The 24,364-nt window shown below is 44.2% G+C and overlaps 1 long non-coding RNA gene across 1 annotated transcript in view; it reads right to left on the reverse strand.

Moving 5' to 3' along the window:
- LOC137638342 (uncharacterized) overlaps nucleotides 1–22,385 on the reverse strand; it is a 111,099-nt gene extending 88,714 nt beyond the window's left edge. The window contains exons 1-3 of the long non-coding RNA XR_011044078.1: nucleotides 22,331–22,385; nucleotides 9,075–9,252; nucleotides 6,677–6,779 (exon numbers count right to left, since the gene is read on the reverse strand). This is a non-coding gene — a long non-coding RNA (uncharacterized lncRNA). The remainder of the gene's footprint in view (nucleotides 1–6,676; nucleotides 6,780–9,074; nucleotides 9,253–22,330) is intronic.
- Between the last annotated feature and the right edge of the window lie 1,979 nt (nucleotides 22,386–24,364).

Raw genomic sequence — 24,364 nt, forward strand, 5'->3', positions numbered from 1 at the left:
TACAATAAAGGCGTATATGCTCAAGAGTTTTTTGACAATTATTTCATAAAAAACTAACTTAAGTATAATTACCTGGTAAGGAAGCTGACTCTGACGATTACTCTGCCTCATTAGTCCGCTTTCCTCACGAAGCCCAGCCATCCTCTCAGGATGCTGAAAGACTCCCAGGAGCTGTTATATCCAGGGCGAACACCCTTATAACAGGACCTCATCAATACCCTTAATCTGGGCGCTCTCAAGAAACGACATTTGACCACACGTCAAATAAAAAAGGATGCGAAAGACTTCCTAGTCTTCCGTACAACCCAAGACAAGATTAAAAACATTTCAAGAGAAGATTAAAAGGATATTGGGATTAAGGGAATGTAGTGGTAGAACCCTCACCCACTACTGCACTCGCTGCAACGAATGGACCCAGGGTGTAGCAGTCCTCATAAAGAGTCTGGACGTCTTTTAAGTAAAATGAAGCGAACACCGTCTTGCTCCTCCAAAAGGTCGCGTCCATAATACTTCAAAGAGACCTGTTTTGCTTAAAAGCCACCGAAGTTGCTATCGCTCTCACTTCGTGCGTCGTGACCTTAAGCAAACAACGATCTTTCTCATTTAAATGAGAATGTGCCTCCCGGATTAAAAATCTAATAAAGTACGATAACGCATTTTTAGACATGGGCAATGAGGGCTTCTTAACGCAGCACCATAATGCCTCAGAACCCCCTCGTAATGGTTTAGTTCGAGCTAAGTAAAACTTAAGAGCTCTAACGGGGCAGAGTACTCTTTCAACTTCGTTGCCTACGATTTCTGACAGACAAGGTATTTCAAAACATTTAGGCCAAGGATGAGAAGGCAGTTCGTTCTTGGCCAAAAAACCAAGTTGAAGCGAACATATAGCTTTATTTGTAGAGAAGCCGATGTTCTTACTAAAAGCATGGATCTCACTGACCCTTTTAGCCGAAGCCAAGCACACCAAAAAAAGCGTCTTGAGGGTGAGATCCTTCAGGGAGGCTGAATGCAATGGCTCAAACCTGTCTGACATTAGGAACCTTAGGACCACATCTAAGTTCCGAGCGGGAGTTGACATACGACGCTCCTTAGAGGTCTCGAAGGACTTAAGGAGATCTTGGAGATCTTTGTTATTTGACAGATCCAAGCCTCTATGTCTGAAAACAGACGCCAACATGCTCCTGTAACATTTAATAGTGGGAGCAGAGAGGGAGCGAACATTTCTCAGATGCAGGAGAAAATCCGCAATTTGGGCTACAGAGGTACTGGAAGAGGAAATAGAGGAGGACTTGCACCACTCTCTAAAGACCTCCCACTTCGACTGGTAGACCTTGATAGTAGATGATCTCCTAACCCTCACGATCGCTCTGGCTGCCTCCTTCGAAAATCCTCGAGCTCTTGAGAGTCTTTCGATAGTCTGAAGGCAGTCAGACGAAGCGCGGGGAGGCTTTGATGAAGCCTCCTTACGTGGGGCTGCCGTAAGAGATCCATCCCTAAAGGCAGACTCCTTGGGACGTCTACCAGCCATTGAAGTACCTCTGTGAACCACTCTCTCGCGGGCCAGAGGGGAGCAACCAATGTCAACCTTGTCCCTTCGTGAGAGGCGAACTTCTGCAAAACCTTGTTGATGATCTTGAACGGCGGAAATGCGTAAGCGTCCATGTGAGACCAGTCCAACAGAAAGGCATCTATGTGGGCCGCCTCTGGATCTGGGACTAGAGAGCAATAGGTCGGGAGCCTTTTGGTCAGTGAGGTCGTAAAGAGGTTTATGGTGGGCTAACCCCAAGTCATCCAAAGACTCTTGCACACGTCCTTGTGGAGAGTCCATTCTGTAGGGATCACCTGACCTCTCCGACTGAGACAGTCTGCCAAGACGTTCAATTTCCCCTGGACGAACCTCGTCAACAATGAAATGCCTCGATCTTTTGACCAGATGAGGAGGTCCCTTGCGATGACGAACAGTGTGTGGGAGTGAGTGCCTCCTTGCTTGGAGATGTACGCCAAGGCTGTGGTGTTGTCCGCATTCACTTCTATCACCTTGTTTCGGAGAAGACTCTCGAAACTCGTCAAGGCCAAGTGAACAGCCAACAGCTCCTTGCAGTTGATGTGAAGGCGCCTCTGATCTAACGTCCAAAGACCCGAACATTCCAGACCGTCCAGAGTCGCTCCCCAACCCAAATGCGACGCGTCTGAAAATAACACGTGGTTTGGGTTCTTGACCGCCAGGGACAGACCCTCTCGAAGACCTATATTGCTGTCCCACCAGTTCAGGCACGTCTTTACTGGTTCGTAGATCGGGATCGAGACCGCTTCCAAAGTCTTGTTCTTGTTCCAATGGGAGTCTAGATGGAACTGGAGAGGGTGAAGGTGAAGTCTCCCTAGAGAGATAAATTGTTCCAGGGATGACAGCGTCCGTAGGAGGCTCATCCAACTTCTCACAGAGCAATGGTCTTTCCTCAGCATGAGGCGGACTTTGAGCAAGGCTTGCTCTATCCTGGTGGCAGACGGAAAAGCCCGAAAAGCTAGACTGTGATTCTCCATCCCCAAATAGAGAATCGTTTGGGAGGGAGTCAACTGAGACTTCTCTATGTTCAACAACAGTCCCAACTCCTTTGCAAGATCCAACGTCCATTGAAGGTCCTGCAGACAGCGATGACGGGACGACGCTCTGAGCAGCCAGTCGTCCAGGTACAGGGAGGCTCGAATCCCCGATAAATGTAGAAATTTTGCCACATTTCTCATGAGCCTCGTAAAAACAAGAGGAGCAGGGCTGAGGCCGAAGCACAGTGCTCGGAATTGGTACACCACATTCCTGTATACAAACCTCAGATACGGTTGAGAATCCAGGTGTATAGGAATGTGGAAGTACGCATCCTGCAGGTCGAGAGAGACCATCCAGTCTCCCTCTCTGACCGCTGCTAGAACGGATTTGGTGGTCTCCATCGTAAATTTTGTTTTGACAACAAAATCGTTGAGCGCACTGACATCCAGCACCAGCCTCCAACCTCCTGTATGCTTTGGTACTAGGAAGAGACGGTTGTAAAATCCCGGTGATTGAAGGTCCGAGACTTGTACCACCGCTCCCTTCTCTAGTAACTGAGACACCTGCAGCTGTAGTGCCTGTCTCCTTGACTCCTCTAGATACCTGGGAGAGAGTCTATAGGGACTTTTACCAGAGGAGGTCTCCGTACAAAAGGTATTTTGTACCCCTCCTTTAGCAACAAAACAGACTCCCGGTCTACACCCCTCTTCTCCCAGGCCTGCCAGAAGTTGTTCAGTCTGGCCCCTACCGCTGTCTGAGGACGTGGGCAGTCAGACTCTGCCACGGGAGGACTTAGATCCTCTCCTCTTGCCTCTCTTACTATCGGCACGAGCGCCACCCTTACTGGGGGCTCTGCCACGAAAGGGCGGGATAAACCTCGTTGCTGGAGTATCGAGCTTGGGTCTAACGTCATAAGATGATGAAGGAGCAGCCCTATGCGCCGACGTAGCCATCAAGTCGTGGGTATCCTTCTGCACCAGAGAAGCTGAGATATCCTTATTCAACTGCTGAGGGAACAAGGCAGATGACAACGGAGCAAAGAGAAGCTCTGACCTTTGACAGGGAGTTACTCCTGCCGAAAGGAACGAACAAAGAGTCTCACTCTTCTTAAGGACTCCTGCCGTAAAGGTAGCAGCGAGCTCATTAGAGCCATCACGGATAGCTTTGTCCATGCAGGACATAATTAGCACGGATACATCACGGTCGGCCGAAGAGATCTTCCTGCTCAAGGCTCCCAGCGACCAATCCAAGAAGTTAAAAACTTCGAAGGCCCTATAAACCCCTTTGAGGAGATGATCAGGGTCCGAAGAGGACCAGCAAACTTTTGAGCATCTCATGGCCAGGCGACGGGGAGAGTCTACGAGGCTTGAGAAGTCTCCCTGGGCAGAGGCAGGAACTCCCAAGCCGAGAACTTCTCCCTTGTCATACCAGACGCTCGCTCTAGAAGCCAGTTTAAAAGGGGAGAAAGCAAAGGCTGTCTTCCCCAAACTCCTCCTGGTGATCAACCAGTCGCCTAGTAAACGCAAAGCTCTCTTAGAAGAGCGAGAGAGCACTAGCTTAGTAAACGACGGCGTCGAAGTAGCTAGGCCTAGCGTAAACTCTGACGGAGGGGAACGAGGAGCAGCAGTCACAAAATGGTCAGGGAACAGTTCCTTAAAAATCAGCATGATCTTTTTAAAATCAAGAGAGGGCTGAGCAACTCTAGGCTCCTCTCCATCTAACAAAGTCCCCAAAGGTATATCAGTTGGAAGGGGATCAGCGACTTCCTCATCCGACGGAACCTCGTCCGACAACTGCCGAGTCTCATGATACGGAGAGACATGCCGAGGAGGCAACACTTGACAGGAAATGTCAACAAGCAACGGAGCAGCAGGAGCAGAAGAGGAAACGACGTCACGTTGCTGCTGAAAGGACTGAAAGTCTTGTGACTGACCAACAACAACAACAGCTGAAGTTGATTGACGCTCGACATCACGTCGGACCTGCATTGACTGCAGAGTCTGAGCAGACAAAACAACCTCCGACTGCGGTGACCGACGCTCAACGTCACGTCGAGGCAACGGAGCAGGTCGGCAAACGTCAGTGCGGGGCTGCGGCGGCAGCAGCTGAACGTCAGTCTGAGACTGTAGCAAAGGGGGATCCATGTCACGTGACTGACGTGAATGACTAGGCACACGACTAGCATCGCGTTTCAAAGCACTAGAAACGTTAGCACTAACGTCAAACGGACGAGAAAACACTCGTTTAGGCGGCGGGAGGCCAGAGTCACGTTCAGCGCACTGGCGACTCGCAAGCAAAGGATCATCGCGAACCTGATCAAAGTCATACTCTTCCATAAGGGAGGCAAGCTTATACTGCATGTCCCGCAGGACAACCCACTTCGGATCAACGGGAGTCGGAACGGGCCGTGACGTCGGTAACGTTTGCGTTGGCAAAACATTGCCTTTACCGAGACCCTCGGACCCCGTGTTACGCTTGCGCTTAACAGGCGAACAGTCATCCGACGACTGCAAAAGGTCAGAGCTGCCCCAATGGCTACAGCCAGGACGCTGGACCTGTCCTGAAGGGACTGACTTTTGCTTCAAGGGTCTAGAAACCTTGCGCCAAGGTTTCTTGTGCGATAAGTCTTCGGAGGACGAGAAGAACTTAGTCTCACCCGTGTTATGGTAAGGAGGATCTTGACGAGAAACGTCCGATACCAAAGAGGGAACGTCTGTACGTTGGTTTACGCCTCTCGCCCCCTTAAGTCCTACGACATTACTTCTCCCTGGTGCAGGGGAGCCTGAAAGAGGTCTCGGACTAGGGGAGCGATAAGCACGAACAGACGAACCCTCAGTCACAACACTAAACACATTTTGCGCACTTATCACTTTATCACTTAGATTTTCTGTTTTACCACTCTGACACTTCAACAACTTAACATCTGACATAAGTTGGTTTCTGTCCGATGCTAAGGACTCAACTTTTTCGCCTAAAGCTTGAATCGCTAAAACATATCCCGCATGGACGGTTCATGAGTGCTAGTAGGGGGTTCAGGAACAACTACTACAGGGGAAGGATTAGGTTCAGGGGCATGGGAGGAGGAAAATTCCAAAGATCTAGAGGAGCTTCTCCTCACCCTATCTCTCTCAAGCTTACGAGTATATTTGTCATACTCAAGCCATTCGAATTCCGACAAGACCACGCACTCCTCACACCGATCTCCTAATTGGCAGGATTTACCCCGGCAATTAGAACAAACAGTATGAGGGGTCGATAGTGGCCTTGGGAAGACGTTTGTTACAATCCCTCGCACACTTGCGATAAACAGGAGAAGGGTCAGCCATTTTGAACAATCAGAGAAAATCCAATTCAAAACCAAATTCATCAACAATAAACACCAGCCAAAAAAAGGGGTTTCAAGAGTTTAATTGAAGAAAACACCAACACAGCGAAAGCCAATAAACAACCAAAATAAAGTACTTCACCAATTCGGTCGAAAACTCGAGGTCATAAAGCGAGCGGAACCAACTTGTCGACAAAACCAACAGAGAAGAACTGGAGAAATTGACAAGTATATGCGGTATCTGGCTGATAGTCGGCGCTGGTGGTCACACCCGCAACCTTCACGGCGATCGCTCGCGAGTTTTTGGAATCTGTCGAGCCGTCGGAGACGTCAGCTATTATATATTCACCGGCTAAGTTTAATATTTAAAAATACTGGTTTGTCAATTCAGGGATGAGATACAGTACAATTATTTACTAAAGTAAAAATGGCAATACTAATGACTACAGTATATATCTGTTCATTATTACTATTCAAACCATTACATAAACTATTAAATGAGGGTTCACCTCTCTTAAAGGTGGCCAAATATGGGCTGTTTGATTGCAAAGCATATATGATAATTAGGTCATTTGATACAAATGATATAAGTGTAGGTTGTCGGAATATTACTACTTGTAGACATGAAAGTACAGTACCAAAGCAAAGGTACGAGCGATGGCAGTGGGAATTTAGACAAATTGGGTGCAGAAGGACCAAAAGGATACTGCACAGACACTTCAGTTATGGCAATTGTCAGCTAAAACTAAGTATTTACTACAAACACTTCAATTTTGAAACTAACAAAAATTTTTCTTGGAGTGACTCACCTTTAGAATTCCCTTTATAATCATCTGCCTCCCTAGTTATCGAACATGGACGATACAATTAACTTACAAGGCCTGTTATGTCGATGGCTTCAAGTCATGAGACCTATAAAGAAGATTACAAATTCATTAATCAGCAATTATCACAATACCAAGAAATTCAAAAACTTTGATAACTACTGTATACAGTACATATAAAACCTCTTGGATTCAGGCAGTCACATCTACTCATTAATAATGTTGACTAAAAATTTCCTAGTACCCAAAATAATTGTGTACAGTACAATATGCATAACTAATGTTTATCTTTTATGTATTATTCACTTGATATCAATACTCTTATTACTGACATAATGAGGTGTAATCATTAAATCTTAAGAGGAATGGATTGGATTTATGAATCTGGGCCATTAAGACTAGCACTGGGGCCTGGGAGGAAATTCAGTACCCAAATAACACTGGAAGGGATTCTTGCAATTGCACTATGCAGTAAAATTTAAGAGGTTACACAAAAGTACAATGAAAGGATTGATTGATTGATTTAAGGTTTTCAGGCATCCTGACATCTAAGGTCATTGATGCCGAACAATGAAAGGAAATGTAGTGGAAATTGCGATTAGGTTAAGGCTAAAAAAAAAACAAGAGCAACTAGGTCCTGAAATGTCACTGCAAGGAGCTTTACATTTCACTGCAAGGAGCTTTAAGAAATGTCTACAGTGCACAGCAAGGTACAACGAGTCATATTCGAGTATGAAACGGGACTTCAGCAAACCCAAGATTATTACTTAGCCAGACTCTTACTGTAGCCCGACTCCATAGACGTATCAAGAACTAACTTATCCCAACTTCAAAACCTATTCTTCGTACAGCAGTAATCAAGAAATGAGTTCACTCTTTATATCTAACATTTTTTTATATGGATTTCCAGCAAGACTAATTATCCACAAGGCCAGGGAAAAGATATTATGCAAGCCATCATTATCAAGAACAACTTATTTGGAAGAATCCTTGATATGGAGCAGTTGAGAATCCTTGAGGCCCTTCCAACACTACAAAAGCAAAACAAGAATATTTACCATTACCCAAAAAATATTTCTCCTGCTAACCATTCAAAGGCATTGTCTCCTAACTCCAACAAGAAATAACTAAAAAATGTAGATTGCGGGAGAGAACAGCCTGCCTGAAACCAAGTTCAACTTAGCAATTAACGCTAGACTTTTGGTTTTAAGAAATGCAATTCCAAACCTATAGTGTATTACACAAACACTAAAACTTTCTAATTGAACAATTTCAATGTAACAGATCATTATCAAATTGATAATACTTTCATCTGTTACAGTGATAAAGAGAGCATAATTGTAAAATGTACTAGCTCAAAGGTAATCGAGTAAAATGGAGCATATTTTCTTATAAGACATCCTCTATCAGATAAGACCCTAAATGTGAAGATAGCTGTTGGTTAAACTAAAAAATAAAACCATATAATGTCAACAAATACAGTACAGTACTGTATATTAAAAACATAGGAGGGATAATTTTTGTAATTATGCACTTTTTTATAAAAAATTAAATGCATAAACTTCAACTATCCAAACTAATTCTTGTTGCCAAAACATTTATCTTCTCTGCACCAATGAAAAATAATCCATTGCCTTTTGGGACCCTAGACAGACAATCTAGAGGACTTAAAAATAATATGGTAGACAATCCCCATGCAGTAAGATGAGACACATAGGGAATTTGAATCAACTGAACTAAATGTTGTGATAAGATTGACTTTGTAAGGCAACCTCCTTTGCAACTAAAACAACAACAGGCTGCAAATCTGTAAACAACTCCCCGCCGGAGTCCAAAATGCAATAACCGGTCATATGCTACTCTTTGGAGATACCATAACTTGATTATCATCAACACAAATCATGAAAAATGAAGAAAAACATACAGATCGTGATTTTCCCATCCATCTAATAGAGCATCCTCCTACCATGGTAAAGGATTTGGAACTGGTAACCAAAACTCCTCAATGCTTCATATATTTGGTTTGAAATGTTACCTATAGTCTACTAAAAAGGGAAATATTGCATATATCCCATATAGGCAAACTTGAATGGTTTTATATAAAGTGATTGTACAGGGCATATTTTTAGTGCAAGTTGGTATAGTAACTAAAGCTTGGTAAAAAGGTTTATGTACTTAACATACAAAATATAGGTAAGCAGGTGGGAAAACCACACACTCATTTGACTGTTGCTATACTGTATGCTTCCTTTCATTCAGCAACACGGACTAACTGTAGGGTTGGTTTGAGAAAGGACTATGCTAGAGACTTGATTTTTGTATATCTAAGAAAATTATCAAATTTTCCCTAAAATTTTTGAATTGTTCCTACTAGAATACAAACCTTTACTCTGTTGGTACGTATTGTCTGAAGAACATAACTGGCAGTGTTCTTTCTTCATGGAAAAATCCATGTGTTCTAAGAAGATACAAACAAAAACATTTTTCTTCTTTTTATCCTTTCTTCTTCCACAGGGTAGGAGACAAGGGCATGTAGGGCAAAGATGGGACATTCTTGACCTCTGCAAAAATTAAAAGGTAAAATAAGGATCGATATACAAAGTTGACAGTGCCCATACACTGTCCTTACTATGGTATCTACAATTATAATAATCTAATCCCCCAAAAATGGCTAACATCATTCTAACCATTCAAACACCATAAAATACAGTATCACTAGAAAAGCCAAATTTTTCATGAACAAGGAGTCAGTAATGCGTTTCCATTTCGATACGAACCCTGCTAAAGAAGTATAGTTCTGTATAACAATAATGTAAGGATGTCTTATGAAAACATGAATGTTGAGCAAGACGAGAAGCTTGTATTGTCTGAAGAACACCAAATTCTGTACCCTTAAGCTTTAGTTTTGGGTTGATTTTCGTTCATTCATGAAATTTAGGTGCTATACCTCAGCAATTGAGCTTAAGGTTCTATTCAGTGCCAGGATGCAAGTGGGGGGAAAACTTTGCTTTCACAATTTCTCTCTAAAAATATTAAAAAGGTTAGTCATCAAAACATCAGAAAGGAAGTGGATATGAAGGTAAAAAGGCTAAAAATTATGTGCAAAAGGGGCTAAGGATGGATTTATGGATCAGGGCTATATGTCCAGCACTGGGGACTGAGACCAATCAGTGCCGAAGTGAATCTATAGTTACACCGTAGTTACACTGCAAGTTAAAAATTAGAAGTTGGGCAATACAAGCTTCTCAAATTACTATTAGTCATTCCTGATAGGCAAAGGGGGATTAGCGAGGAAATGCCAGATATGGTTCAGAGGCCTTTCCCTTTTAACCTATGTCTATGGTTTTACCTGTAAAATGGAAAAATCCTTAATTTTATGATTAGCCCTAAATGTGGATTTATTGTTTGCTATACTTAAAAAGGAATACAATACTGTACATTAATCTAGTTGATGGCTAGTCTGTCTCATACACTCAGGTCTGTTGTTTGCTTTCTTGTAATAGCAGCCAGGTATTCTGCCAGCAGCCATGCACTGTTAATGGTGCATTCAGCTGTTGGGACATGTGCTTGTAGCAGCACATTCAGGCGGAATGGGTGCCCTTGCTTGTGTATTCCAGTTTTGTGCCATAATTGGCAGATGCTTTTCTGTACCTGTCTTGGGAAACAGATGCACAGGTTGCTTGTGTATCTACTTCAGCAGGGAAAAATTTGCACTACCACTTTGCCTAGATCATACTTTCTGTTCTCTTATTACTTGAACACATGCAGATTCTGGAAGTGTTGATTGTTTTTCTAGGATAACATTTTTTCAGTGGAAAACTTATCATTTGGGACTTCAAGTGTTACTGGTAGACCAGACTCACTATGGGACTTCAATGGAGAAAATATAACCTCTAGAATCATAAGGGGTAATAGATACCTAATGTCCATTCACCAAATGGTGCGTAGATTGTGTTGGCGTATCATTAGTGTGTGTATGATCTACTTTTAACAGGAGAAATCTCCTTGTTCCCGAACATCTGAAATAAAAAGTTGTTCCCCAAACTTAGCACACTTTTCGGTGGTGATAGAGACTTCATTTTCAAACTCTAGAGACATTGGCGGTTCCTGTAATGCATACTGCTCTGGTTGGGTAATTTCCAAAGCAAGAGGGTCATAATCACTCAGAGTATTCTCCCTCTCACTCAGGCACAATGCCAGATACCTCATCTATAAACACCTTTTTAATTGAATGACTGCCATCCTTTGTTATTGGCGTCCGAGAACTTTGATGACGAATGATCTGACAGGGGAAATTCAGGCCTTGTAAGAGGAGGTTGTTATTCCCTGCCCTCTTTGGAGAAAGAAGCAGAAGGGAACTAACCTCATTGCCTGCTTTTACAGCGGCTACAATATTTTTTCCCACTGGAAAGACGAACATTCCCTACAAATCTCAAAGAGGGAAACACTGGAACATCTTTTACCTTGACATCCAGGACATAAAGGATAGAGATCTACCTCCAACAGAATCATGGAGCTGCCATAAGGACAACCTTCAAAGCCTGGGCAGGATCTCATACATACTTTAGCAGCACTCATCACATGGAATTGAAATTAAAAACACAGCGTGGACAGCGGTCGAGCAGACGTTCGATTGTCACTATGACACAGTGTGAAGTGATTATTGAACCACAAGCTCCCATGTGCTTAACCGGCACCAGTGGGACCAGAGGGCAAGCATACAATGATGCCAGACCCAAGGGATTTTCTTAATTTTGGTCCCAGCAAGGCTGCAATAGTGTGTAACACAAATAGAGGGTTTGTCTTCTCATAGGAACAAACATTAAATAAAATAGGTGCATAATCAATATAGAATACCAAAGCGAGTTAATATATGATGCTGTACTTTTCTAGCAAAACTGGAATTTGAAATTCAAAATAGACAAGTGCAGGGTATTTTGCCATTTTCTCTGAACCGTATGACTAATGGAGGCTTGGGCATACTAACTTATACATCAATCAACTAAATTATAAACACTTTTGTCTATATCTATCGTTTACTTTTAGGAGACCGATGGCAAGTAACAGCGTGTGAGTTTGCATTTGCTTTTGGAAGCTGTTCTGTTTTTTGTAAGATGTAAACATTAATAGGAATTTTTTAACAATTATAAACTTCCAAGTATTTATGTGTAATTTCCTGGATGTTTTACATCAGCCCTTTCTCCATACCTTCGCCTTCACTTTTTGTATGACTACCGTCACAATAAGACAGAACGACATCTCGCAGACAGGAGTTATATCACAAAAATTTAGTAAAATTTAGTCTAGCCTATTTTGGTCATTTATTATATTTAAAACACTGCGTTCAATACATAACTACTGTTGCTCATCTGAAAGTAAAATATATCACCAAAATAATAACCTACAAGGCTAGTGTGCACAGCTCATCCATGCACAGCTTGCAACAACTGGTAAGCAAGGTGATAATGTTTGTTCACCAGCAAAATGACACAGAACTATGAAAGACCATTTGTGGGATACGATATAAATTATAGACCATTATGATACTTTAAGTGTCCCATACAGATGGCATACGCACCCCATCCACGTAACGCTTGCCAGAACAACGCAGCGATGAAATAATGTATAATACAAGCGTAGAGTGCCACAGCAGAACAAAGCCCACTTGTGGAATGTGATAAGGTACTGAATAGGTACAGTAATTATGATACATTATTGTCATACTGCATACAGTATACTGTATAAACTTCTTATTTTTCTATCTAGTTATTTTGTATTTATGATGCATTTCTGACCATTACTACTGCTGCATATCATTAGTTTCCAGTGTACCCCCACACTCAACATCCTGTTTCCCGCTGGGATCCCACATTAGCTCATCACCTTTATATAGGATGAAGGTAAACTCAACAGGTAGATATCCAAAGCAGCTGCACTATGAATCAGTTATAGTGTTGAACAACAAGATGAAAAAAAAAAAGGTTTTAAGATACATAGTTTCATGCTAAATACATGAATACTCAACACTGCCAGCATATATGACAAAACATGCACTGTATTCACATTTCTACAATCTTTTTGTCAAATAACTTTCTTATTGTATATATACCTTTTGTACCACATGAACAATTTTCCTTCAAAATATTTTTTTGGGTGAGATAGCCATGACGTCCTGATGGAAGGTTCCTTTTTGGTAGCTTCCTTGGGTATATTAACTGCTCGGATATTCCCAGAGAATTAAACCACAGGTTATCACAGAATTCTTACTTCTGGAGCGAGTATCCTAAAGGTTTCCGTTTAAGACATCGTATATCAACAGGGGATGCATGTATTAACACGCCACATAGCTATCTGCACCCCATATAGAGTTAACACTTCGATATGGAGGGGCGGAGAATAACTGGGGAGCAGTTCCACAGCTACACTCGTCCGTGGCTACTTTTGGTACTCGAAACGTAAACAAATGGGCGCCATTGCTAAATAACGTCACATCCGTCCTCATCCTTCTTTTAGTAGCTTGCCTGGCTAAGACGGATTTCCCCTTGTGCTTTTTTATCGGCTTGCATCTTCGTAATGTCGCTACCTTCAGCCTCGCCTTCTTCTGGAAAGTTGAGTACCAGGTCCCAGTATTGTTTAAATAAGCTCTGACCGTAAAGTAACTTATACTTTTCGAGATATTTCATGTTTTCTGGCGGAGCTGTGCTGCTACCGGACACGCCATTTTATGGCGTCGCTGTTCCCTTGCATACCTTATTTAGCTAGCCTTAACAGCTTATTCCGGGCGACTAACTAATTGATACTGTTAGTTATTTAGTGTTCATAGCTAGGATCTTCATATATTGTGTTTTGACGCTCTTTTATTCGGTCATCGCCTGACCCCATACTAGATTGCTAGCTTAGCCCCTAGGCCAGATTGCCTAGCACCAGTGTTCATGCATGATATATCCCAGTGATCCTAGGTTAAGTTATGAAGATAGTGGCATTATTTATTATACTGTTTACTGTGATGAAAGTGTTTTTCGCCTTCAGGGACCATATAGGGGATCGGTTTGATAGTGTGCCTTTCTAACCTAACCTAAATGTAGGACCCCTATATGCTCCCTTTACCCCCTGCCTTCGGGCATTCCCTCTGTGTGGCCATGCTCCCCCTTCCACGTAGAGGGATCAAGTCCGTATCAGAGTATTTATCGCTTCTCTGTCCTCCCTAAGGGAATGATCCCCCCTTAGGGTTGCGTCCGAGAAAAAGGAACGGCCTGCCCTTCCTTAGTTGCTGTGGTTAGGTTACTTAACCTTCCATGGAACTTGCGATGTGTCTTTCAGCCTACCTAGCTTTGTGTTTAACATCCCTTATCTAGGTTAGGCCTCGGGGGGGGGGGGGAGGGACTAGTTCTGTACTATTTAGTTTGAAACGGTACCCTTGCACCGTTTTCATTCAGGTTACCTACCCTAGGCTAGGGAGCGTCCTCCCTTCCTTGGTGACCGTTTTTGTACAGAGCCTCCCCTATGGAATACCCCTCTTCTTCTCCCTCCCCACCTATCCCTTGGTATGGTCTATCCTTTACACATCTGTCCCTAGTCCTACAACTCCTCCTTCGGGTGGAGTGATAGGGCTATCTTGAACTCCTGTTGACAGGCCGCTCTGGTACATATACCCTTCATAGCGTCCTATGGAGTTTGCCACTGGAAGCGATTTGTCCGCAGGGGCTCCCCCTCTCTTGGGTGTACCCTAACCCTCCCTTGGGTTACTCTGGCTCCCGGCTGACTGCCGGCCCCCTGCCATTGGATGATAGGAACCACTCCTATCATGGGTACACTCACTCAGGTGGGATGCTAGTGGGGTTCGTGTTCTTACCCCTCCAATCCCTCCTTCTGTTTCTCTTCCTATCCTGGTGCCGGTCCCTTGCCGCCTCTACTGCCGGCGATACCGCCCCCCTCTTGGTGACACATTCCTGAGATACCCTCCCTCCCCTAGCTATACGCCTTCCGTCGGCGTATAGCCGACGGCCCTCCCTTACACTACCTAGCTTCGGTAGTCCGTCCTTCGGGCCGGCCTCCGGCGTGCTGGCATTGATTGCCGGCGGTCTGGGTATACCATACCTCCCTACCTTATCTTATGAACTAGTCACCGCTGTGCCGGCGGCCACCAAGCTGGCATTATACCTGAATTCTCTATGTGTCTTCCCTAATGCCATAAACCCTGCTGAAGCAGCCTCCGGCTGCCGTCAGTCTGCCGGCGCCCTCTGGAGGCACCAAGGGACTTGCACCCCTTCTACCAGCTATCAACTACATGCTGATAGCCCTACACTGCAACCAGATAGCTTGGCTTCTCCGATGGATAGGTATTGTCTTACCGTTCTATTAACGGCCATGCTGTCTTCTTGCATATCACAATTTTCCAGCATACTGTGTGTGTCTTAGCGCAGCTGGTTGCCGGAACCCGATCTCATATGGGGTCTTCTACTACCCCCTTTTACTATAAAAGTCCAAGTGGTCTCGGTCCATGAAGATTTCCGCTTTGTGTCCTCGGTCACAAACGAAATTGCCTACTGATAAGGATACGGTATCCAGCTGGGCGGGATGCACAAGTATGTGTCCATCTACCTCCTTTCCCGCTCCACTCTTTAACATTAAAATTTTATAAATCAATTAATGTTAAGTTAAAGTTTAACTACTTAAAAATTTAACTTTAGGGTAATGTAAGTCACTCCTATGACTTCCGTATACTCATGTTATCTTTCTTTTACAGGAGGAGTACATCAAATGTGACCACAACTTCTGTGGAGTGAAGCGCCCGAACTTCTACGGGCACACGGCGTGTCGGACCCACGCCCCCTGCACCAACAAGAGAGGCGAACTGAAATTCTGGAACCCGCAGCACTGTACAGTCTGCAAGAGTTGTCTGGTCGAAGTGTTCGACGATACTCCTTCAGCGGAGGTAAGGGACATCGCTCGAGAGAAGCTACGCAAGTGAGTGCGTGGCTTCCAGAAGAGCGCCACCGGACAGTATCTCGCCACTGAAGATATGAGGGCCTTGCTTTTCCCGAAGGCATCACCACACTCAGTGGTCCCTAAAGATCAGATTCCCACCGTCCAGATAGTGGTGGAACCGGATGTGGTCATGGCTCAGTTCATGCACGAGTGCCGTTTAGACTCCGACAACGGGGAACGTATGTCGAAAGTGTCGGAGAACACGGAGAGGAACCTCATGGGCTATGAACTAGACTATGAGGAAGATCAGGTTGAATACCCTGAGTTGGAGCAGGAGGTCGCTCCAACACCCACCCCTACACCAACTCCTACACTGATGGATGTATCACTCCCTTCTACATCCGCTACCTCGGATCCTACCCCATCCAACACCCAGGAGATCTTCAAGATGCTTGAGGCTCTCATGGATAAGAAACTCCGCGAGACGCATGAGTTCTTCAGGTCCAACATGGGAAGTTCGAAGCAACCGAAAAGGATTTCGGTTAAGGACCTCCCTGCATGCTCGGATACTAACCCATGGAGGTATGCCGAGCACATTCCGATCACCACGGGCAAGATCTATATTAGCGAAAAGGTCGGCTCAATCGCGCTGGAAGAAGTGGAATTCTTCCCAAACTTTGAGGCTTACCCGGAATGTTACGTCTGATTTAGGTCTGAACCTGCCTCTAAAGAAGAGACCGAACCAAAGGAGGTTATCGTGTTTGATCTCCCGAAGGCTCAGGCTATGTTAGCCAACACGGTGAAAAGTAGGGGCTTCACCTGCTCTAAACTACCGGCGCTTAGCAAAAAGCACCCGACCTACGTCGCACCAGACGATGCGACCTTCCCCTTTCTGGAAAAGGCCTTCACTGCGGTGCATAAGGCAGTGGAAGAAGGGAAACCTTGCCCTGCACTGGATGAGTGCAGACCCCTCTCTCTGACCACTCCCCCTGATGTTAGACACTGGAAACACATCCAGTCAACCTTTGTAGTGGGAAAACTAGAGCCTGACGCCGCTGGTCGTCAGTTTAACGAGGACCTCCCGAAACTTAACGATCATCTCCTTCGTCGGGAACACGATACGAAGGAAAGGCTCGCCGCATCTATGTCCCTCCAAGTACAGCTCGAAGTCATGGCCGGTGACACTAGGGTCCCTGACTACTACATGGTCCTCGCCAAGACACACCTGGCGACTGTAGTAAAGGATCTGTACAGCTTCACGAAGGCTCGTAGAGCCTGTCGTGAATTCGTGTTCTCAAGTACTACAGTGAGACACGAACCCCGGAGGCTGATTTCCTCCAACATCTGGGGTAAACAACTCTTCCCCTCCTCCCTAGTGAAAGAGATCATTGACAAGGCCGCCACGGAGAACAGGAACCTTCTCCATAAATGGGGCATGTCGAAGAAAAGGAAATCCTCTCAGGAGGACGGCCTTCAACCTAAGAGGAAACCCACAAAGCCGAAACCCCAGCAACGTCAACAGAGACGGCAGTTTCCGGGATCCGCTACTCCCCAAGTGGCAGCTCAGCCACAACAGACCTTTCATTTGGTCACCCAACCGGTCTTGTCACAGTCGCCGGTCTTCACCCCTGCATTCGAGCAGCAGTCAACTACCTTTCGTCCCAAAGGTAGAGGCTCAAACAGAGGTGCGGGCAGAGATGCTTCTCGCCGTCCCTCCAGAGGCAGAGGAGGAAAGGGAGCTAGCGGCCGAGTTAGTAAGCCCTCGGGAAGCCAGAAGCAATGAAGTGCTTCCGGTGGGAGGAAGACTCCGCCAATTCCAGGATCGTTGGACCTTCGATCCATGGGCACACAGCATCGTCAGGAAGGGTCTAGGCTGGAGCTGGACTCAACCACCCCCAACCTTCCAGCCATTCTTCCAACAGTTAACCCCCCTCCTGGAAGAATATGTCCTAGAACTCTTGAACAAGAAGGTGATAAGGAGGGTAAAGTCAACCAGGTTCCAAGGGAGACTGTTTTGCGTCCCCAAGAAGGACTCCGACAAACTCAGAGTCATTCTAGACTTATCCCCCCTTAACAAGTTCATAGCGAACAACAAGTTCAAGATGCTGACTCTTCAACAGATACGGACCCTTCTGCCTCCAGGTTCCTACACGGTCTCGATAGACCTGGCGGATGCCTACTGGCATGTTCCAATGAACCACCACGCTTCCTCCTACCTATGATTTCGACTCCAAAGGAAAAGCTACGCTTTCAGGGCCATGCCCTTCGGGCTCAACGTGGCCCCACGGATCTTCACAAAGCTGGCACACACCATCGTTCAACAGCTCCGCCTCCGCGGCGTCCAGGTGATGGCCTACCTCGACGACTGGCTGGTCTTGGCGACATCGCCCGGAGATTGTCTAAGATCCTGCAACAAAGTCACCCAGTTTCTAGAACACCTGGGATTCAAGAACAAAACACAAAGAAATCTCGCCTCTCTCTAGCTCAGAAGTTCCAATGGTTAGGAATCCAGTGGAATATTCAGTCACACCGCCTTTCCATTCCCCAGAAGAAAAGGAAAGAAATAGCAGGGTCTGTCAAAAAACTGCTGAAATCCAAGCGGATCTCAAGACGTCAGCAGGAACAAGTTCTAGGCTCTCTACAGTTCGCCTCGGTGACAAACCCAGTGCTGCGTGCACAGCTAAAGGATGCCGAGGGAGTCTGGAGACGTTCTGCATCCATCGCTCGAAGAGACCTCAAGAGACGGCTCCCAAACAGACTTCGGTTACTCTTAAAGCCGTGGTCGGAAGCAAAGGCCCTGAAAAAGTCCATTCCTCTTCAACATTTACCTACATCACTCAACATCCACACGGACGCTTCGCTGGAGGGTTGGGGAGGTCACTCCCACTAAAAACAGGCTCAAGGGACATGGTCTCCCCTATTCAAGACGTTTCACATCAACATCTTGGAGGCCATGGCGGTCCTTCTCACTCTGAAGAAACTCTCTCCGCCTCCCTCGATCCACATTCGTCTGACCCTGGACAACTCGGTGGTAGTCCAATGTCTCAATCGTCAGGGCTCGAGATCGCCCCAGATAAATCAGGTGCTTCTCCCAATCTTCCGCCTGGCAGAGAAGAAGAAATGGCACCTGTCTGCAGTTCACCTACAAGGATTCCGCAACTTGACGGCGGACGCTCTATCTCGGACAAGCCCGATAGAGTCGGAATGGTCTCTAGACGCAAGATCCTTCTCCTTCATCTCTCACCAAGTCCCAGAACTTCAGATAAATCTCTTCGCAACGAGCGACAACAATCAACTTCCTCATTATGTGGCCCCATACGAGGACCCCAAGGCAGAAGTAGCGGACGCCATGTCACTGGATTGGAACAGATGGTCCAGGATCTACCTGTTCCCTCCTACCAACCTTCTGCTGAAAGTCCTCTCCAAGCTGAGAACCTTCAAAGGGACAGCGGCCCTAGTGGCTCCCAAGTGGCCCAGGAGCAATTGGTACCCCCTAGTCCTGAAGCTGCAGCCCACGCTGATCCCTCTCCCGGGCCCAGTTCTCTCCCATTAAGTACAGAAGTCGACTGTCTTCGCTTCATCATTGAAAGTCAGGGACCTTCATCTCATGATTTTCTCTCCCTGGCCGCGAAGAAAAGGTTTGGGATCTCGAAGAAAAGTCTAGACTTCCTCAAGGAATACAAGACTGAATCCACACGACGGCAATACGAATCATCCTGGAAAAAGTGGGTCTCATTCGTCAAGGTATAAAATCCTACGGAAATCACCATCGATTTTTGCATGTCCTTCTTCATTCACCTTCATGGATAGGGCTTAGTAGCCAACAGGATTTCTACCTGCAAATCGGCCTTGACTAGACCACTACTCTATGCCTTCCAGATTGATCTGTCCAGCGACATCTTCAATAAACTGCCGAAGGCATGCACTCGTCTACGCCCAGCACCTCCGCCAAAACCTTTCTCCTGGTCCTTGGACAAGGTGCTCCATTTTGCGTCCAACTTGGATAACGATTCGTGCCCTCTCAAGGATCTGCTTTTGCCTCAGGAGCCCGAGTCAGCGAAATAGTGGCATTATCTGTTTACAGACTCAGGAGACCTTACCCTCTTCCCTGACCCGACGTTTCTTGTGAAAAATGAACTACCCACCAAGAGATGGGGCCCTTGGAGAATCTGCCCCCTGAAAGAAGATGCCTCTCTATGTCCGGTAGAGAGCCTCAAGGTCAATCTTCGTAGAACTTCTGACTTTGGTGGAGGCCAACTCTTCAAAGGAGAAACATCGGGTAGCGACCTGTCACTGAAACAACAAAGAGCGAAAATCACCTACTTCATTCGCAGAGCGGATCCTGACAGTACACCCGCAGGTCACGATCCTAGAAAAGTTGCGCCGTCTGTGAATTTTTTCCAGAGCATGGATTTCGAAAGCCTCAAGAGCTTCGCAGGATGGAAATCTTCGCATGTTTTTTTCAAGCACTACGCGAAGCAAGTGCATTTAGTCAAACATTTCGTGGTAGCCGCAGGTAGTGTTATGAAACCTGCACTTAACTTTGCATAGAACAGTGAGTTACTTGGGACTTTAACTCGTCGGGTGCCTATGTTGACCCTCGTGTGATACGTAGATATTTCATGGACACTTAGTGTTTCTCATAGACTGTTCTTTACAAGGTGAAATGTCATAGTCGTCACATGAGTGCCACATGCCTAGAGCATGATGTGTTTTTTTCCTTATTAAAGACTGACGTTTCTATGGAACTTGTGCTTTCTAATAATTTGAAATTTTCTTTCAGATTCAAGAGCGAAGTCTTCTCATTGCTATGTACATTATAATTTATTTGTAAATTAACTTTACATCCTTTATTGCATTTATTATTACTATATCCTGCAATTGTGAAATAAAATTTCTATTTTATTACTTGTGCGTCTCTCTCTGCTCCTACTCATACTATGAAATACATGGTTGTCATAGTTTCATTATCCCCTTTCTCTTGAAATAAAGAAGAATAATAGGTTCTATCCGTATTATATACTCACCTATGCTGTGTAATATTCCTAATTGAATACTTACTTGCACCATATCTTCAAGACCAGACCGTTCTCTAGCTATGAAATATAGTGCCTAACCACCACTTATCTGTTATTGAGAATGTTCCTATACGAATATCGACCATCCTGTCTTGTCTCCGAGTTCTTCACGTACTCTCTGCAAGGTGAGTAACCCTTCGATGACCATTTTGATCTTCGGCATGGACCGTTAGGACTTCTCTGCCAGGGGGGGGGGGGGGGGCAGGAAGTTGCATCCCCACCGAACCTCTATCAAAGTCACAATGCTTACCTTTATTCAAAGCTCTTGGCACTTACTCTATAAGGGGAAATCTACCACGATACATTGATTCTCTGGTACTCTTCCATCAGGATGTCATGGCTTGAGCCCAAAAAACGGATTTTGAGCCCAAAAAACGGATTTTGAGCGAAGCGAAAAATCTATTTTTGGGTGAGATAGCCATGACGTCCTGATGGACCCTTCCTGCTATTCTAGTCCAGCCTTTCAGGCCCCACCCTGTCCTGCTGTATCATGGAGATTGGCAAGCAGCTGGCATCAGGATGAGGACGGACGTGACGTCATTTAGCAATGGCGCCCGTTTGTTTACGTTTCGAGTACTAAAAGTAGCCACGGACGAGTGTAGCTGTGGAACTGCTCCCCAGTTATTCTCTGCCCCTCCATATCGAAGTGTTAACTCTATATGGGGTGCAGATAGCTATGTGGCGTGTTAATACATGCGTCCCCTGTTGATATACAATGTCTTAAAAGGAAACCTTTACGATACTCGCTCCAGAAGTAAGAATTCAGTGATAACCTGTGGTTTAATTCTCTGGGAATATCCTAGTAGTTAATATACCCAAGGAAGCTACCAAAAAGGAACCTTCCATCAGGACGTCATGGCTATCTCACCCAAAAATAGATTTTTCGCTTCGCTCAAAATCCGTTCTATCTACTTATCCTTTTTTTCCTAAGGATTAGAACCTATATGGCATTTTCAATTCCAGACGTACTATATATGCTAGAAAAAAAAATACACAGGGAATCAAGTTCAGAAATACGACAGCCCAGGGTCCTCCCACCTAACCTAATTTAGGACTTTATATCCTACATGAGGAAGTGTGTGGTGATGATGGATTTTGGTTCCCCACCTGGCAAAGTGCACAAGTCACCCAGATTCTTATAACCACGAACACCTACCGGTATTTATCAAAGCCAACTACCTGCAGAATTATAATCAATTTCCTTTCCATGATACGTATTCACTGGCATATTACATCCTTTTCAATACCAAGTATATAAGGGCAATGAATGAATTAATTTGGGTTTTTGGCATCCTGGCATACTTGGATATCGACCCCGATATCATGTGTTATGTATAAACTATAATAGGGAATTCAATTCAAAACCGTATAAACAATCAGATCAGCCAAAATTAACCATAACGAAAGATACGAGAGGTTAAAATTTCATTGTAAAAAGAATAGCAATGATAAACTACAGCATTGACAACATTCATTTTAAACCCACCGTATCTTTCTTCGTTAGTGGTACACAGGGAACACAATCTTCACACGTGATACGACAGAGTTTAAAAGTTTTGTAAAAAAAAAAAAAAAGAATGGCAACACTAAAATACTACATAAATGAAAGCTAGCGTCTTAAACCAAAACGTACCTTTCTTCCTCAGAGGAGCACAACTTTCAATTACGAAAAACAAGAACAAAATGACATCAACTCTGCTGAACTTCAGCTTGACACTTGTTCAAGGTAGTCTTCGGTTGTAACTACAACTTGGTTCTAACTTCTACAACGAAATAATTACTCAAAGGTTGTTATAAGTTTCCACCAGAGCAAATGTGATACTATAAACTCTCAAGTTACATTGTTTTATTACCTGCAAGACTTCTCGTTGAGATTTCTATTACTGCCGTTGGAGAAATTATATTTGTGTGTGAAAGTGTATAAATGTAAATATATTGCGTATAAATGTAAAATGGGAAAGGATAAAAATAGTGTTAATTTCTGAGCCCACACACGCACAAAAGAAGAAATTTTCCACCGTCCGAGTCCTTTCTCAAAGACTAAAATGATATAAGAAAAACAGGAATAACTGTGAATAATCGGAGTTTTGATCAAAGGCTATAGTTAAGACATTATCTCTAACTGGACGAAACATGAGAGAGAGAAAGAGAGAGAGAGAGAGAGAGAGAGAGAGAGAGAGAGAGAGAGAGAGAGAGAGAGAGAGATTTGAAGTTCTCTGGCATCCTGACATCGAAGGTCAATGATACTAGATCTCTCTCTCTCTCTCTCTCTCTCTCTCTCTCTCTCTCTCTCTCTCTCTCTCTCTCGTGTTTCATTCACTTACAGATAATGTATTAAATGTGGCCTTTCATCAAATCTTCGATTGTTCACTGTTTTATATATATATATATATATATATATATATATATATATATATATATATATATATATATATATATAGAGAGAGAGAGAGAGAGAGAGAGAGAGAGAGAGAGAGAGAGAGAGAGAGAGAGAGAGAGAGAGAGAGAGAGAGAGAGAGAGACTCAAATATGAACAAATTTTGAAGTCTCTGTGACAACGATGTCTGAAATTATGGCTTATTATGTGAATTAGACAATTTGCTTGACCATTATCACGACCTTGACCTATGATCTGGACCTTCCAAAGTTGTATAATTTCCAGGTGTTTACATAACAAATAATCCCTGCAAGTTTCATTACTCAACGATTATAATTGTGGCCTGGAAGCTGTTCCTTAGAAACACAAAAACCAACCCACAAATTATAAACACACAGGAGGTAAAACTTAACCTCCTTCCAACTTCGTTAGCGGAGGGAAATATAAAATACATCAAACAAAACACATCAATTTCATGCGCATATCTTACTCACCTTAAGGATTGCTTTTTTGGTCCTATGCTGCAGGGGAACCCTACGCTCCACAGGATCTTCACAGTAATTTCATCGTATGCATTCCAGGGTATTCAGCATTTTATACCGCATGTTACTTGTTAATTGCCAAATCCACTTTATCAAAGCACTTCTAAAACAAGGAAGTCTTCACTTTCCTCCTGAAATCATTAATATCTTCAGTCTGTCAGTTGTCTAGTGGGAGCTTATCGTAGTCTTGGGGCCGCATATTTAAAGGCTCTAACACCTACAGTAGACATATATCTTGGTTCCAGTAATTTGAAACCATAACTATTCTCGTGTCAACGAAATTTGTAGGCTGCACAACAGGTAGCAATTCTCTTAGATATTTTAGAAGTCCGCATCTGATAACTTGATGGGTTATTGTACATATTTTAAACTAAATCCATGTCTAAAAAATTCTTTAGACCTTGGCCTTGATAATGAACACTTATAAAGCAAAACTTCAACAGCACAGCTTTTCATTAATAACTACAGTGCCCTCGTTCTCGTTTCTTCTTGACGACAAATTACTGGCAAATATTCCACTCTGTGCCTGGTTCTTGGAACGTTTTTGCAACTGGTAACTGTCCCTCTCTTTTTGTAACTTTGCATCTGTTTACGATTCCAAATCTTTTCCTCTTTTTATTCCTGGTCTTTGCAACTGTTTTCGATTCCAAATCTGTTCATCTCTATGTGCCTGGTCTTTACGACTGTTTATGATTCCAAATCTTTTCCTCTTTTTATGCCTGGCCTTTGAAACTGTCTTCGATTCCAA

Source organism: Palaemon carinicauda, chromosome 3, assembly GCF_036898095.1.
Source record: "Palaemon carinicauda isolate YSFRI2023 chromosome 3, ASM3689809v2, whole genome shotgun sequence".
Lineage (NCBI taxonomy): Eukaryota > Metazoa > Arthropoda > Malacostraca > Decapoda > Palaemonidae > Palaemon > Palaemon carinicauda.